The sequence below is a fragment of the Sceloporus undulatus genome, chromosome 8, assembly GCF_019175285.1.
Source record: "Sceloporus undulatus isolate JIND9_A2432 ecotype Alabama chromosome 8, SceUnd_v1.1, whole genome shotgun sequence".
Lineage (NCBI taxonomy): Eukaryota > Metazoa > Chordata > Lepidosauria > Squamata > Phrynosomatidae > Sceloporus > Sceloporus undulatus.
In genome coordinates, this window is record NC_056529.1 from 33,131,259 (window position 1) to 33,149,578 (window position 18,320).

The following is an 18,320-nucleotide window of genomic DNA, read 5'->3' on the forward strand; positions in this document are numbered from 1 at the left end:
TGGCCAGTGTCGAACCAAGAGCCTTTGGCTGTTGGAGAATGACTTTGGAGACCAGGGTTTGACTTCCAGCTTGACCATGAAACCTTTGGGGTGACTTGCCCAAGGTCACCCCATGGTTTCTTTTTTTATGGCCAAGCTGTGAATTGAACCCTGGTCTCCAGAGTCATAGTCCAACATTCAAATCCCTATGCCATATGGCCTCTGATTTAAATTTTGCATCTTTCTATATCTATATCTTTCTATATATGCAGAAGTTCAGCAAAACATTTCATTGCAAAGTTTTTTGTGGGTTTTTCGGGCGATGTGGCCATGTTCTAGAAGAGTTTCTTCCTGACGTTTCGCCAGCATCTGTGGCTGACATCTTCAGAGAAGATCTGTGGCTGGCATCTCTGAAGATGCCAGCCAAGATGCTGGCGAAACATCAGGAAGAAACTCTTCTAGAACATGGCCACATCGCCCAAAAAACCCACAAAAAACTATGGATGCCAGACATGAAAGCCTTCGTCTTCACATTCCATTGCAATATTTCACTTTGACTTGTTGTCACCTTTCCCCCGTTATTCTCCCTTTGCTTTTTGGAACTGTCATCATCATCATCATCATCATCATCATCATCATCATCTTCCTCCCTCCCAGACACACACCTGTTTGTACATTCCCCCTTCCTCCCTCTGGCATGAATGTAAGAAGGGCTGCCAATTGTCTTTTCCCCTGTTTGGTTTGTAACATCTTGCCTGATGAAGAAGCCATGGAGCTTCGAAAGCTTGCAACGAGTATATTGCTCATTTCAGTTGGCCAGTAAAGGTATCACTAATGGATTTGTCTTTGGGTTTGTTAAATGACCAACACAGCTACCCCTGCATGTTTTCTGATGGAAGGAAGATAGGCAAGTTGTACAGATCTCCTCATGGTCAGGGCCTAAAGGTAGCCATGCTGTATAGCTCTTCAACCTAAAGCCCTCAAGCCACCTTCCTCTTGGTACTCTCCAGGTATGTTCAGCCACAAGATAATCCTCCCCTTCCTTGTCAGCTGGACAGAGAAGATGGACATCATAGTCCAACACACCAAGACTAGAGAATACAGTCGGCCCTTCTTATACATGGATTTTTTATACACGGATTCAAGCATACATGGTTTGAAAATGTTCCAAAACAGTATAAATTTACCTTGATTTCCCATTTTTATAAGGGGCACCATTTTGCTATGTCATTATATTCAATGGGACTTGAGCATACACGGATTTTGTTATACACGGGGATCTTGGAACCAAACCCCAGCGTATAACAAGGATCCACTGTATTACGCTATTGTAGTTTTATTGCAGTAATGGTGTCACTTTGACAGCCTCATCCACAGCATTTCAGTGCCACAAGGCTATCTTACCAGTAAAGCGAGCAAGCCAGAGTATCGGTTTCCCTTTGGAGTAAAATAGCCTGTGAATTATACAAGACAGCTAGATGAAGCAACACAATTTATGCCAGAAATGAGAGAGAAGACGGTGTAAATTAGGACATCTTGTTCCTTGCTTATTAATAAAGAAAATTAAGTCACAGCTGGGTTGGTGTTCAGACAGTAAACAGCCAGAATAACAGGCACTACAGCAGAAGAGGAGTATTGTCTACATTACAATATTATTCCTGACAAAGGGCACAAACCACACACAATGGTCCATGTTTAACTATTTTAAAACCACATTGTTGTATCTGTGGCATTTGTTCTGAAAGGGTGAGCCCTCTTGTTATCTATAGCTCCAGAGGTTAAACAACATCCAAAATCCACAAAACAGTAATACCTGTACTGGCCAACCAACATGCACACAATAGATGTTGCAAGCTTTTGAAGCTCCACTGGCTTCTTCATCCGGCAGAAATTGGGACTAGGAGGTTTCCACCTCCAACAAAGGTAGAACATTTTGGAGTTGAAGGTTTGGCTTTCATGGCCCACATCCATTTTTTTTCCTGAAGATGCCAGCCACAGATGCCAGTGAAACATCAGGAGTAAACTCTTCTAGAACATGGCCACATATCCCCCCAAACAAACCCACAAAAAAACTATACAAAACGTTTTTTCTTAAACATTTGGACTACATTTGACATGTTTTACCAAAACAGCACCAAAAAAGAAAAATGTTTCCTGATGCAAAAACATGGAGGGCTGCCTTAGAAATGCAGTGGAGTTTGGTTCCAGGATGCCCTGTGGGTACCAAAATCTATGGATGTTCAAGTCCCATAAAATGTAATGGAAGTAAAATGGCAAAATCAAGGTTTGCTTTTTGGAACTGATATATTTTCTGAATATTTTCAAGCATTGGATGCCTGAATCCATGGATAAAGAATTTGTGGATATGGAAGGCTGACTGTACTGTATTTGCGAGGCTGGAGTGAGATGCAACAATCTGTGAAACGGCAGGAGGCGTGGATTTGTGCCAAGCACTATGCTTGGATTCCCACTGTTTCACAGATCCGCAGTCTTTCTCCAGTCTCTTTATGTCTCATTAGGTACATGCAAATACATGTATTCCAAAAAAACCCAAAAATCCAAAATCCATTTCTGATCCCAAGCATTTTGGGTTATTCAACCTGTACTCAGGAAGCCTAGATAGTGTTTCTAAGCACAGTGCTCAATATGTTGGGTTTACTGTGGAAACACTGCAGATGGCAGGCAAGACAACACAGACTGATGGGTGAAAGCCCAATTCAAGATCCTAAGGCACCTTAGATTTATAGAAGAACATATTTCATAACCTACCCAAAGACACACACTCACCTTCTTTCGTTCTTGAGCATCAAATACGTTTCCACTACAAGTGAATCATTTCAATCTTTTCGCTTTCTAGCTAAAAGCAGTGCAATTGTTTGCAGTTCTGTAAAAGTCAACTGCTTTGTTTCCCTCTCTATAAACCAGGGTTAATCCCATAATGTCATATAAGGCACATAGGGAGAAGGAAAAAGAAATCCTCCATGTCATCGCAACAAATTGGTGGATGGAGTGCAGTGCTTATTTCCCCAGAAATTGTGCAAATTCTTGTGCAAACAAGTTTTAAGACCCTGGAAACACTGAAAATCATGACAGGTTTGGGAGGAGTTAGGCAGTGGTAACTTTCCCATTCCTTCTTAATATCAGAGTATTCAACCCATCTCATGGATACTACAAAAGACCATTTCCTTTTATCGATCGAACAGTCAAGTTGCTTCGTCTCATCGAAAAACCAACATGCCCACATCAAAGAGATGGGATTTCAGAGACAAAACCACCACAGTCCTGCCCTTGCCTCAAACCTCACCCGAGGGGTGCATTTGTGGTGTCAGATGAAACCATCTGATCAATTAAAAGGATAGTAAAGTATAGTGCCCCCCCCCACCATTCACTAGAGTTAGGGGCACAGGGTCCCATGAAAATGAGAAAACCACAAATGAAAAATCACTTATTTTGGGGGGAGAACAACAATCTAGGAACCTCTAAGTCCACTAGTACAACTTTATGGTCAACATCTGCCAGAGATTGACCACAGAATCATGATGGAAGACCTACAAATGCCTAGAGAAGTGTTTTCACTAATGATCTCTAGGTCCTCCAGTGCAACTCTATGGTCAGCATCTGCCAAAAGTTGACCATAGAATCATGATGGAGGACCTACAAATGCCTAGAGAAATTTTTTCACTAATGATCTCTAGGTCCTCCAGTGTAAATCTATGGTCAGCATCTGCCAGAGGTTGACCACAGAATCATGATGGAGGACCTACAAATGCCTAGAGAAGTGTTTTTACTGATGATCTCTAGGTCCTTCAGTGTAAATCTATGGTCAGCATCTGCCAAAAGCTGACCACAGAATTATGATGGAGGACCTACAAATGCTTAGAGAAGTGTTTTCTCTAGTAATTTCTAGGTTTTCCAGCGCAACTCCATGGTTAATTCCTGGAAGAGTTGCACTAGAGCACCTGGAGGTTCCTAGGGAGAATGTATTGCTCAAATCTTCAAATAATCAAAGCTGCAAAGATGGAGGACCAACTGCAGATTGCTCTCACAAAACAATGATACTTTGGAGACACTTTCCTGCAGGTCTTTTCTCTCCACTGGGGTAGCAACTCATATGGGAGAGAAGAGGAACAAAACCAACAAGAGAAACTGCCCGCTCACATAAGACACCAAGAACAGAGGTTGCCCAGTTCTTCCTCTGATCTCCAGCAAAGCCCTATAACCCACCCTCAGTTTTCATGCTGTTTTAACTTTAAATCATAGGCAGGCAACATGAACCCCCTCAACCATTTTTGCAGACTCCAATGTCCCCAATCAAGTGGTACATTGCTTCCGCAGCTCCGAAACTTCAGTCCTCCAAGTGTTTTGGATTTTAGCTCCAAGACGCCCCAGCCGGTTTGGCCAACAGGCAGAAATTCTGGCAGCCAGAATCCCAAATATCCGAAGCACTCAAATTGGGGAACCTCTGCATTCATTCAAAGGCAAGTGCTTCCTATAAAATGTCCTCACTATGTTTCTTCCCCTTCTCCTCCAGTCCCTGTTGTGGGGAATTTCCACTAGGTCGGAGGCTTAAAGGCCCTCTTCCCTGCTTGTTCCCATAGCTACTATTTAGATTTCTTAATGCATATGATCCGTATTCTCTCAATTAATTGAATGGCCCCTTTGGCCCTGTGGCTTTGGAGGAGCAGCTTGGATTGGGCGTAATCGGCACTTAAACCACAAATGCCAACTGTCCAGACTTTCCACAATGAAAAGCAGAGTTCAGTTGCATCCATTAATTATGAATATGTGTGTCTCTGTGTATTTGTGTACATATGTTGCATAATTCATTTTTGCTGACCCTGGGGGAAGACAAAGATCTACCCAGATTGGCCAGGAAGCACTTTGCTAAGCACTGGAAATTCTCCTCTTGGCTTTAACGCTGCCCACACTTGGCAATATTTGCAGTCTTAATTAAATACCAGAAATGTATTTATTTTTTAAATCCAGGCTGAACTTTTCATTAAAATGCACACAGCTCCATCTCCTCGGAAGAGCCACCTCTCCAACACTTTTAACTCTGATTGCTTACTTGCTTTGAACACCTATATGCCACCCTGTGTCATATAATCCCAAGGAGCCTTTTTAAAAAGAGACACTATCAAAAAATTAATGTATGTTTTTTTTAATATATATATATATATATATATTTTCCGTTGATCAGATCACAGACTTTTGCATTGGGGCTTAGAAATCGGCCTAAGAAGCTGTTGTAAGAACACATCACGGTCACAAGGATGCATCCAGATTTGGGCTCCCACGATCGCGATATATCCGTTGTGAAGGTGTAGTAGTGACTAGAGTGGGACTTCAGGGATGCAAACCCCTACCAAGCCATGAAACTCACCTTAAGCCAATGACCTACCCCACAGGGTTGTTGTGATAATAAAGTGAGGGAGAGGAAATCCATATACATCGCCTGAAGCTCATTGCAGGAAAGATGAGACACAGGCTGTGTCCGCACTGCAGAAATAATCCAGTTTGACACCACTTTAACTGCCATAGCTCAATGCTAAGGAATTATGAGAATTGGAGAGAAAAACCTGCAACTCTCTGCAGAATAAGAATACATTTCGCTTGGTCCCTTCATAACCATCTGTGACTGTGATGTTTTCTTACAACAGCTTTTTCGGTGAACCCTCCTTCCTTGGCATCAATCCCGCCGGTGCAACTTTCTCCTTCACATTAATATGCTGACGCGACAGCCACAAATGCAAAGGCGGCTGTAAAGCGCATACCCTGCTATATCGTTCCATTCGAGGAATGACTCACAAAACTCAGTCATGCACAATTTTCATCTGCACGCCTAGCTCTCCCAATGCGACAGGTCTGCTGCAGGCCATTTCGCTCATAAAAGGGCTGAGCAAGTTCAAAGGGAGCTGGTAGGCAGCCCAGAGATTTCCTTTTAAAGCATTTGCCACGTTCCCTTGCTCTTTTGATGCACTGTTACCATAGGAACTCCAGACTGGAAATATAGCCATTTCCTCCACTTTGATGCAAGCAGGCGAAAGGGACGGATCATCTGAGATGTAGTTCTGATCTGCACCAGGCAGCCATGCAAGTAAACTCCTTCAATGTTTTTAGAGGGTGTCCTGTCCTGTCACATTTAAGATGACACAGACTGGTTGGGGAAGGGACAAATGGGATGAAACCATGAATCAACATTTGTGATCAACAGCCCAGCGAGCCCAATTTAGCACAACAGGTCTGAAAAAGAGATTATTATGGTTATTGTTTCTAAAGTTTTACAACACAATGCCATACAGTCTTCACTGCAAGCCAGTGCTTCCCAAATTCTGGCCTTCCAGGTGTTTTGGTCTTCATCTCCCAAAATCCCAGACCATTGCCCAAGATGTTTGAGGCTTCTGGGAGCTGATGTCCAAAACACCTGGAGAACCAGTTTGGGTATCTTTTCTGTAAGCCATACAGAATCACATAGGAGGAGATAACAAATATGACAGGTGGTTTTTGTTGAGTGTGTGCTGGGAGGCCAGGCTAAGGCAACCTTTTGTCCACAGAATGAACCCATCATTCCTAGCTAGTCACTGACCAGAATGATGGGAGATGTAATCCAACATTTGAAGAAGGCATTGGTTTGGAGACGTCATTTCCAATTTATGGCAACCCTACGGTGAACCTATCATGGAGCTTTCTTGGCAAGATTTAGTGTGAGATTCAAACTACTACGCCATGCCGGCTCTTGGTTTGGTGATGGCTACCTTACGATATCTCATGTTAGAATTCAATAGGATTTAAAATTTGGATCTGTATTAATTTGCAGAGGTTTCCCAAAAAATGGATGAAGAAGATTGTAAGGGACGACATAGGCCTTTCAGTCCAATCCCTATAACTCAAAGTGCCCTTCCTTTTGGTCCCAGCAAAATATGGCAAGTTCAGACAATGGGAAATCATGCAAACTGGTAGTCCAGTGTGGGCAAGATGGGAGACTTTCCTTTCCAACTCTGAGATATCTGTCAATTTATCAGGCCTTAAAAACACCCCTCCACAGAGAGAGAGAGAGACAACTGATAAAGGACCAAGATGGAATGAATGGAAGATTAGCAAGAATGGTGGGATCAATATGGAACTGACAGATATGTCCACCCCAAGATTGGATCAAGACAATGCTGTTGCCACAGTCTCAACATGTTGTAAAGTACGTAATGGCATGTGTTTAGATAAAAGAAAAGAGGAACTGTTTGAAAGTAGGAGGCAGAATGAATCAGAGCAAACTCTGGACATGTTTAGAAGAACTAGCACTATTAAGTGGATTAGAGACTGTTGAGCCATTTCTTGTAATAAGATCCTTGAAAATCGAGCCATTTTGAAGAGAAAAATCTCACTTTGTGTCCTGGGAATTTCAAGCAGTTAGTACAGGTCGTACTTAAGTTCTCAAGAAGAGAAAGAACACTGAATTCTTTGTTTTTTAAGGACACGTCTGCTTGGTCGTTTCAAGGGCCTTGGAGACTTCTGCAATCAAAATTATTGCACGCTACAAAGAGGGCTCCATCCCTTTCTAGCCACAAGGTAACATTCACAGTTTGGTTTCAATGCACCCATTTTTCAAACTAGTGCACCATTTCATTCAACCTCCACCTTTGCTGATATAGGATTGCCACCATACCTGACCCTTCTGCTCCAGGTGCGCAGAGGTCACTGTTGTGGCTGTGTGCCTTCAAGCCTTTTCCAATTTACAATGACCCCCAGGTATCAGGGGGTTTTAGATTTGTTCAGAGGGAGTTTGCCTGTGCCTTACTTAGAGAGATGAGAGTCTTTGCCCAAAGTCACCCAATAGATTTTTATGCCTGAGCAGAGATTCGAACCCTGGTCTCCAAAATCACAGCCCAACATTCAAACTACTACGCCACACTGGCTCTCCAGCAGAGGAAGACTAAAAATAAATAAGTAGTTTGCTAGCTATATACAAGTTCTTTGTCTATAAAAGAGGTGGACAAAGTCCAGCTCTGTGGCCATATGTGACCCCTGAAGCTTAACCTCTCCAAACTCCTTGGACTGACCTTTGCTGTAAAAAGGGTAAGGTATCTCTCCTAGAACAACAACAACAATAGACTTTTATTGTAGCCCACAGACCATCTAGGTGGGTTACAACAAAATTGCAATGCATACATAACTAAAAATACACAATCCCCTAATCCCCTACCTTAAAACTAAAATGACAACACTATAAAATACAAGTTACAATGGATTAAAAATAGACAAAATTGAAGCGAGATATCTTGGGGCAAATCAGGGGCAATCCATATCAGTGTAATGAGAAGTTCGGTCAGGGAAGGCCTGCTAGAAGAGATCCTTCTTGACAGCCTTTTTAAAGGCATCACGAGTGGTGATCTATTGGATCTCTTCCGGCAGGTCTTTCGATAATTTCCATAAATTCTTCTAGAACATGGCCACATAGCACAAAAAAACCCACAAAAAACAATATTTCATAATTAATTAATTAAAATATTTATGTAAGTATGGTGTTGTTTGGCTTCAAGTCATTTCTGATGTAAGACAATCCCAAGGCAGGGTTTTCTTGGGCTAGTTTCCTTAGAGGAGGTTTGCCATGGCCATCCTTTGAGGCTGAGAGACAGTGACATGCCCAAAGCCACCCCATGAGTTTTCATGGCCATGCGGGGAACCGAACCTGCTTTCCAGAGTTATAGTCCAATGTTCAAACCACTACACTACCCTGGTTCTCAATACCCCTCGTATATCAAAGATTTCAGGGAAGCTTACAAAAAGCATGGAAACAAGTTACACTGTTTGAAACAGTAAAATCATTAGATGAACTAAAACCATATTAAATTTGCAATAAAACAGATTTAAAGTTGTTGTTTTTTTTAAATTACAACTACACGCACTGTATTTGGGATGACTTCCTGGGCTAATGATACATGTCCTTAGGAAACTCCATCTTTCACTCCCCTGCGCACTTGGCTTTCAAAGGAACAGGAAAGAGATAATTGTCTCCCCGGAAAGCCTCCGTATTTGGTAGACGGCAGACACCTCTCCTGAGAGCAAAGCAGGAAGGGATTAAAAAGTGTCAGCGGCAGAGAAGCAGGTGAGGTGCTCTGAGGCCAAAGGCAACAACCGCCACTTTGCAAAGAGCTGGAAGTGGCCCCATGACTTAGTCATAAAGAAGCATGGAAGTGAGATTCCACCTCAACATTAGGAGGAACTTCCTGACAGTAAGGGCTGTTTGACAGTGGAACACACTTCCTCAAAGTGTAGTGGAGTCTCCCTCCTTGGAGGTCTTCAAACGGAGGCTGGATGGCCATCTGTCGGGGATGCTTTGATTTGGATTTCCTGCATGGCAGATTGGGGTTGGACTGGATGGCCCTTGCGCTCTCTTCCAACTCTATTCTTCTATGCCAAGGCTGGGGGCTGAGATTTTGCACCAGAGACCCAACCATTCCTGGGCAAAATAATCAATGAATCCAAAAGGCTACTGCATTTCATGAAGAGTTCCACTGGAAACACTTCTCCCCCAAACCATACATGCAAGCTGTTCTTTATACTGGGAAACATCAGTAGATGTTTCTGTTCCCATTGTGAGTAATAGCTTAGGACCATAATGATGGAAGAAAGCAGAGCTTGAAGAAATTCCTCTTTTGGGCTACAACACCAAGATGCTAGCAGAGGGCTTCCAGGAGTTATATGCCCCCAAACATAAGTAGTGAAATAGTAATGATTTGCCCTCACTGTCCCTTGTAGTCCCATCACACTCAGTGCCATGCTGCCCTTCTGATTCCCAGGATCAGACACTTAGGGCCTTTGCCAGAAATCTGTTGGCACAGAGCTATAGTCCCGTTGACATCTGTAGCATACAATGGCCTTCTTGGGATTTAATGTCATACTTTTATCAAACATGAAAAAGTAGTTCCATGATCCACAGGTAGAAACAAAATTGAGGCTCTTCTGGCGGTTTTGTTTTGTTTGCTTCAATCAAATCAACCCTGAATATCTTTTAGCATTCAAGTTTTCCATTCAAGGGAGCAACCATGTCCATGTTAGTATCTGTATAATGCAAATTACTGACAATGGTCTTTTATTTTTAAGTTTGAACTATCAGAAATTATTGTATTTGCATGTCACATACAGACGTATGGGATGTTCATACTTTAAAATGTGCATGTCCACGGATTCAAGCATCCACAGCTTGAAAATATTCCAAAAAGAAATACTGTACGGTAAATCCCCCCCAAAAAAAGCAAACTTTGATTTTGCTATTTTATATAAGGAAGACTATTTCACTGTGCCATTGTATTTGGTGGGATTTGAGCATCCACGGATCTGGGTATCCACCTGGAACCAAACCCTGGTGGATATCAAGAGCTCACTGCACATCATTTCAGACAGATTATATTGAAATATATTGAAGGAAGGCAAGGGCGGGTAGCATGGGAAGGTGGGATTTAAGTTGTTTGAAATAAGTCAGTTCTTCCATTTTATTTTGATTTCCCAACCTTCAAAGAAACCATCTTGTCCATTCTGACAAGGGCTCTGCCTGTGTGGCTTCCTCTTCTGTGAGCTTTGGACCCTTCTGCCTGTAGTGCTGCTGTTTACTGCAAACATTCAGAGCTCATTCCCCGAGTCAAGATGGAGTGTTTAGTTCTCTCAGGCTCAGAGCAAGAAGCAAGCATTTGTATAGCAGATGGAACTGCAGACATGCCAGTCAGATGCCTCCATGCATTTAATAGCAGTTCTGAAATGATGCAGCCCATACAGCGACAGTCTCAGTTTGGAAAGGCTCAGTGCTCTTTCTCACAGTCAGAGTTCAGAACATCCTCTGAAGGCGTCACTCTTCCTTCCCCGAGAAAGCAGCTTTCAGGGACTGATCCCTAAAGGTAAAGAGAAAAGTAGGCCTTTTCGAGGCCGAGTGCCCAAACTGCAAGCCAAAACCCACTTAAAGTGCCATGTCCCTCTGGCTTTCTAGTAACAAACTCTGGCAAACTCTGTTCTGGGACGATGACACATGTGCCCACAGAGAGGGCTCTGAGTATCACCTCTGGCACATGTGCCATAGGTTCGCCATCACTGCTGTAGGGGGTGGCGCTCATTTCCATTACTAAGCCAAAGAGCCAGCATTGTCCAAAGACTGCTCCAGTGGTCCTGTGGCCAGGATGACTGCACCAAACACTGTTACCTCCCCACCAAAGTGATACTTATCTAACTGCATTTGCATGCTTTCAAACTGCTAGGTTGGCCGAAACTGCAACTAGTGACAGGAGCTCATCCCATCATGCAGCACTTGGGCCTCAAACTGCCAACCTTCTGATCTTCCGTTCATCAGAATTGGCATCTTAACCACCAAGCCACTGTATCCCACGATCCCTAACCCATGTACAATTGCCTACCCCTACCTAATACAGATATGCAACCCACTGAGGAATCGGAGGACAGAAACGTAGCCCCCACGTGCATCCGCTACAGTTGCGCACCCCTCTTACAGAGATAAATATCAAAGCAAGCCAAGAATCTGGGGCCAAGTGGCATATCTGAGAAGGGTTTTATCAGAAATTGCAAAATCAGGACAGTGTGGCTGCGTAAACCTGAAAGGGTGTGGATTCTTGAAGACACTTGACATTTCAGAGCTCAGAGGGAGAAGGATGGACACCTGACTCACACATCCATTGCAATGTCATGTTTCCCAGAAGAAGGTGGCCCTCCCTATCCTTCCACTGCCTTTGACAGTCATCTCCATCCTCAGGTTGCCTTTGGTTAAACACAACCCTTCCCTTCCCCTCCCACTCCTGACAAAAGCTCCTTTTATTCTTTCAGAGGGATCATGTCCTCTTAAAAGCCTACTTCTCGAGTGGTTAAAATATTGACCATCTCCTCAGCAACCTCTCCACGAGGTTGAAAATGTTTGCTCTCTTGAGCAAGTTGGGGAAACTCTCAACTCACTCTGCGAAAGAGCACTAGATCTCTGAGCTTTGGCCTCCTCTACCTGAGACCTTCGGTGTGTGACTTGCATCATCTCACAACCTGCCTGCTTTTAAGTGCACAAAGGCTTCTGAATGACATGTTTGCAGCCATCTTAACTAGAGCCTTGATTCACAGAATTGGTTGCAACTCAGTTCTATCATGCTCCAATCCTCCATGCTGGACCATATTAAACAACATCTTTAAAATCTCAAGAAAGATGTAACTCTGTGTTTCTCCACCATCACGTTCTCCTCCCAAATGATTTTTAATATCTACACCTGATGAAGAAGCCTGTGTGCTTCAAAAGCTTGCATAATCTATTTTGCACCTTTTGGTTGGCCTAAGAAAGGGTCACAGGAATGTGAATTTTGCATTTTGTTATATTTTCCTGCTTGGCCAACAGATATGCTTTAAACTCTTAACTAACCTCCTTATTGGAGCAAGCACAGTGTATATGTAGTTAGACAAATCTTGGAAAAGTTGCTTTTTCTGAACATCCCAGACTCCTCCAGCCTGCATTAGCTACTGCACAAACATGAGAAATGTCAAAACAGAATAGAAGAGTAACTGCTGCTTCGCTTCAGTCCTAACCATGAGGAGGTAAATTCCACTTGCATTAAGGAGGATCTGCTGAGTAAACAAGCTATGGCCTGCAGCACATGCAGAGAAACTGTGTAAGAGTTCAAGAAAACAGGCAGAATACAGATCTCAAGGCATCGAATCCTGGTCTCCAGAAAGTTGCAACGCGCAAACCCTCTACACTACGCTGGCTATAGGAAGATCAGAAACACAACAGAATTACAGATTTTCATTTGTAAACCTACAATTTTGTTCGTCAGATAAAAGTGTTACATTTTATATACAACTGTAAAGCAATACAGATCCTCAAAACTGGCATGCCATCCACGCATCATGGAAAACTTCCTCTGCCATAAGTTACAATTTTTCTGAAACTGAGCGTTTTTCAGTCCTCCATCTCCAAATTGAACAGAGCCTTCTGAATCTTGCTCCTTTGGGTCCTTTTCTTTTACAGTCTTTGCCCAAGAATTCCATCAAAACTAGCAAAATAAACACTTGACTGTACCAAGACCTTGGAAAAGTTATGTTTTAGCTCCAGAGTCCTCCAACCACATTGGTGACCAAGGGATAAGGGATCTAAAGCCCCAAAAGTTACATTTTTCCACGATCTGTTTGTGCAGCAAAGAACATTTCACTGCCCTAAGACTGCTTTGCTCTTGGTTTACAATTCCTAGCGCCTTTGAACTGACAAGTCAGGACTTTAGGTTTGACACACTGAACTTTCCATTCTTGGTAAGCTTAGCTACTCCTTCAGGCAAGCATTGCTGATAAAAATCAATGATCTTTCTAAAAAGATGCAAATCAGATTTCAACATTTTCTTAAAACAATTAGTTTTGTAAAAAAGAAGGAAGATATCATCATGAATACTAATCTACCACTTCTAATTATATTTTATGAATATGTTAGCAGCAGGTTTTAGAGATGAGAGATAAACCAATCATTCTGGAAATGTGCGCATTTGTTTTTCACTATCTCTCAAGGCCTCTCTAAAAGCAAATAATCAAAAAGGTAAATGAATAAAGATCTTGGGGAGGTGGAGCAGCTCTGAACCAGAAAGAGTCTGGATAGAAAGGAAAATTGATCCCATTTTTTGATGACATGAAAACTAAGCTGAAAACAATGCAGAATAATTGCTTAGCGTGTTCCTCCTTTCCAATGAAACCTACATCTCTGGATATATATTAAGGTTATATTAAAAATCATGTACTCTACTAAAAACCATTAAGCAGAATCATTGCCATGCGCGATTTGAAATGTGGTTTAAATAATTAAAATTGAGTTCTTTAGCGAAAGGCGTTTAAATCTGGTTTTCGGTCATGGCTGGACTCAATTTGAATTCATTTTAAATTGAATCAACCCAGCTATCAAGAGGAACTGAGACAGAGCAAACAGATTGCTCATGGACTGGAAAGACAAGGTTCTCTGGATTTCAGGGTTATCAATGCATGCGAGTCTATCTTCTGCAAAATGCAAGAAGGAAAGCCCCACATGCTGCAGTAGGCAGAGCATTGGAATAAATCAGTATGTAATCATGACTAAAACAATAATACCATTAAAACACATTAAAGTTATCACAAGAGTAAATAAGAAACAGCAGTCAACGATTTTTAAAAAACGGAGCACTTAAACTCAAATAAAGAGAAACAAATACAAACATAAGAAGGGGGAAAGAACAGGTAAGAATGGCAGAAAGCATGAATCCACATTGATTTTTGTGGGTTTTTCGGACTATGTGACCATGTTCTAGAAGAGTTTATTCCTGACGTTTCGTCGGCATCTGTGGCTGGCATCTTCAGAGAAGATTCTCTGTAGATGCCAGGCACAGATGCTGGCTATCAGGAATAAACCCTTCTAGAACATGGCCACATAGCCCAAAAAACCATGAATGCCGGCCATGAAAGCCTTCGACTTCACATTACATCCACATCCCTTATCCTTCAATGCTTATAAATTCGACAGCTCTCAAGTACAAAACCATATTTAAAAGAGAGTTTGAAAACTCACTTTTGGGGACTACAGCTCCCAGAATCCCAGGTTTCTATGAGTTGCAACCCCAGTCCATTTCTCCAAGATCCATTTATCTGCCTAGCCATATTGGCTGGGGATTTCTAGCTATTACAGTCCAAACGAGTAACATTTCCTAGCTTTGCACTAAGCCCAAAGGCTGGTAAGACCCCAGTGAGTTCCAAAACAAGAAAATTATGGAGATTCAAGGCTATCTAGGAATGTCATCTTTGAGCCATTCCATACCAGTTACTCAGTAGTGAGACGAAAATATGCTTTGTACATACTTAGAGTCGCCCATGTGTTTTAAAAAAGGAGTCCTAGCATTCAAAACCACCAACCAGTACAGGAGTTCGGAAAGCAGAAAATCCCAGTGGCATTTCTTACTGATGTGGAGCCAAAGGGACAATGAACATGTGCCATGGAAACCCACAGGGCAAGGAATGTGAACTGCGCAAGGGGCAGCCAGCGTGAGGCCCTGACTGAACTGGTGGCATACCTAGTATATTTGGCACCCGGTGTGGATCATTTTTAAACACCCCCTTGCCTCTTGAACATAGTTTTTCAAGTCTGGTGAAGCTGTTGGCCAGGAGACTCAGAGCCCATACAGAGAGGTCAAAATAAAGCTGCTTTGGGTCACTTTGGAGGTATGCTGTTTAAATGCTGCATGCATTCTAAGAGGCCAGAAGCCATGCCAAAGCCGTGTCAAAGCCATGCTCCAGTCTTAATGACCAGAGTGCAGCTTTGGCACTACTTCTGGCCTCTTAAGATGACCTGAAAGTGACCCGAAGCAGCTTTATTTTGGCCTGTCTGTACGCACCCAAAGGGAAGCAACTCCACCAGATGCAGAAAACACCCTTTCCACTCATGGCCGCAGGTGGAGATGGGCTGCTTCTCCTGCCCCACAGCTTTTGTGGGTCTGGCAGACCTGCTGGCAGGGCAGCAAAGGGAAGAAACTCGATTTCTCAGCTGGCTAACAGAGCCACCAGACACAGAAGGCGCCCCTTCCCATCAGTGCGCCGGGTGTCACTCCCCAATGCCACGCAGTGCCTTCTGCACCCCTATCACCCCCCTAGTGATGCCAACATCTTCCTCTGTGGAAGCGATAGAGGAACAGACAGGAGCTGCCCTGTGTTTGCAATTGTATTTGCCCTTCATTTCAGTAAGACATAAAGAGAAATATACATAGTGGGATCTTGCCATCCGTGGGCTTGCTGTCTGCCGATCTGTGGGCAGCAAGCACCATTGTTTTCAATGGAGGCATGTGCACATGGCTGCAAGTCGCACCAGCAATTGGGGACAATGGGATTTGAGGTTCTGGGAGTTTTCTTATGCATGGGGGGATGGTCTGGAACAGATCCCTCATGGATCCAAAAGGTTTACAGCATGCCAAATGTACAGAAAAAGCTGTGTGACAGAGTGCATACATTTCATGGAGCATGGCCAGGTCCCACCCCTGGTATCCTAAATTCAAACAAGATTAGGCATTACCATAGTGGAAAACCTTTGGCCCTTGAGCTGGTCTAGACTTTAGCTGCCATAAGCCTCCCCCATTGGCCCTGCTGGCTGAACTTGATAGGACTATCATATCTGGAGTGTCAAAGGTTCTTCGTGCGCGAAGCAACACATAATGAGAAAGACTGAAGGGGGAAGCAAGACCTGCAGAAACCCAAACCACTGCAATCCTAGGAGCCCCCATGGCATTATTACACAAAGTCTGATTTTGAGTTTCCGCTTAAATCTGGCACTGAAAAAATCTCTCTGCCTACAGCTAACAATACTCAGCAAGATGAACAAAGAGTACAACCTGGAATGAGGCAGCTTTTATATGGTTTTCAGATGATTGTAAATGTTTTATTGTAACGCTTTCTGAAATGTTTTTTTTTTACCTGTGAGCCATCTTTGGTCTCTTCCAGGAGAAAGAAAGCAAATGAAAATCATCATCATCATCATCATCATCATCATCATCATCATCATCATCTCCAATCTATTCTTCCCATTTTGCTGCCACTCACTGTACCAGATTGCCAACATTCAAAGCAGTCATCGCAGCTTAATCCGGACTAGTCACACAGAAGAGATTGCTAAACCAGTCCCTGTTGAGATCTGATAAGTTCCTCACCTTTGGACAACAACTCCCAGAATCCCCCAAAGGAACTTGCCCTGAGCTCTGGGAAGGAACACTGGAAGCTCCTGATACCAGACCAGTCTATCTTGCCAGGTATCATCAACCAAAACCAGCTCACCAAGGTCTTGGGCATCGCTGGCTACACTGACCTGAGACATCCTGCATGCCAAACGTGAACTAGACTAGAGGGAACTAGAATTCCTATCTGCAAACCTGATGGTCTTGCGGGAAGCTTCTCCAGCACACACTTGAGCTTCAAGGCCCTGCTGTCAAATCTCTCTAGTATTGCTTTCAAGAAATAATAATAATAAACCTGGACCTCACACTCACCAGATAAAATTAACATCAGACACCTATATGGCAAGAGACAGTGTGGTGTAGTGGTCTGAGTGTTGGACTACAACTCTGGAGGATTCCCCGCTTGGCCATGGAAATCCGCTGGGAGACCCTGGGCAAGTCACACCTTCTCAGCCTCAGAAAACTCCTCAGAGTTGCCATCAGTTGGAAACGACTTGACGGCACCCAACAATAGTCACAGATGTGGCTTAGTGACTGATGTTTGAGTCCTTTGCTAGTATAATTCTGTTTTCACTGTACTGTTTTCATTTGTAAGATGTCTTATGTCCCAGCTTAGGGGAAAAGTGGGATATCATCATCATCATCATCATCATCATCATCATCATCATCATCATCGTTGTTGTACACTTTCAAGCTCTTTCTGGCTTGTGGCAACTCTAAGAGGAACCTCCTGTGGGGGTTTTGTGGCAGGATTGGTCCAGAGGAGGCTTGCCCTTGCCTTCCACTGAGGCTGAGAGAGTGTGACTGGCCCAAGGTCACCCAATGGGTTTGTATGGCTGAGCTGGGGACTGCGCCTTGGTCCCCAGAGCCCAACATTCAGAAGCCAGTCTGCCAGGCTGGCTGTATTCTGTCCACCATTTCAAAAGCCAAATGGCCTCCCCTGAGGGTAGCAAAGCTTGTAGTGCTACAAATTCCCAGCTGGGGATTCTGGGGCTGTCATCCAGAGAAACAGCCTCCCTAGGCCTCCGATCCTGAGCCTCCGCGGAGAGCCAGGGATGCCACCTGGATGCCCAGGCCCAGGCTGGCAGGCTGGCCAAGGCCTTGCAGGGCTGCCTTGGTCTGGGCCCAGAAGAGCCTGCAAGGGCGGTGCTCTCGCCTCCTGCCAGCCTTTGAGGCACCTTCCTCGCCCTCTTTCCCTCCCTGGCACCTGGCTGGGCAAGGCCTGGGAGAAGCCGGCTGGACGCTGAGGGGATGATGGGCTGCCCAGGGAGGGAGGCGGATGGAGGGAGGCGCAAAGAAGAGGGGCGCCGGGGGGATAAGAAGAAAGGGCAGAGGAGAGGGGTGCCAGGGGGGAATAAAGGAAGGCAGAGGGTGGGCAAAGGAGAGGGGTAGCGGGGGTCAAAGGAGGAGGGCAGAAGAAAGGGGTGCCGGGGGGAGGGAGAAGGAGGGCAAAAGAGGGGAAAATAAGAGGAAAGGGCAGAAGAGAGGGGTGAGAAAGAGGGCAGAGGATGGGCAAAGGAGAGAAGTGCCAGGGGGGATAAAGGAGGGCAAAGGGTGGGCCAAGGTGGGGGGCAGAACAATGGAAGAGATGGGAGGAAGGAAGGAAGGAAGGAAGGAAGGAAGGAAGGAAGGAAGGAAGGAAGG

The 18,320-nt window shown here is 44.0% G+C and overlaps 1 protein-coding gene across 1 annotated transcript in view; it reads right to left on the reverse strand.

Moving 5' to 3' along the window:
• Nucleotides 1–18,320, reverse strand: part of ABCA3 (ATP binding cassette subfamily A member 3) — a 56,361-nt gene that overhangs the window by 37,704 nt on the left and 337 nt on the right. The window lies entirely within an intron of this gene.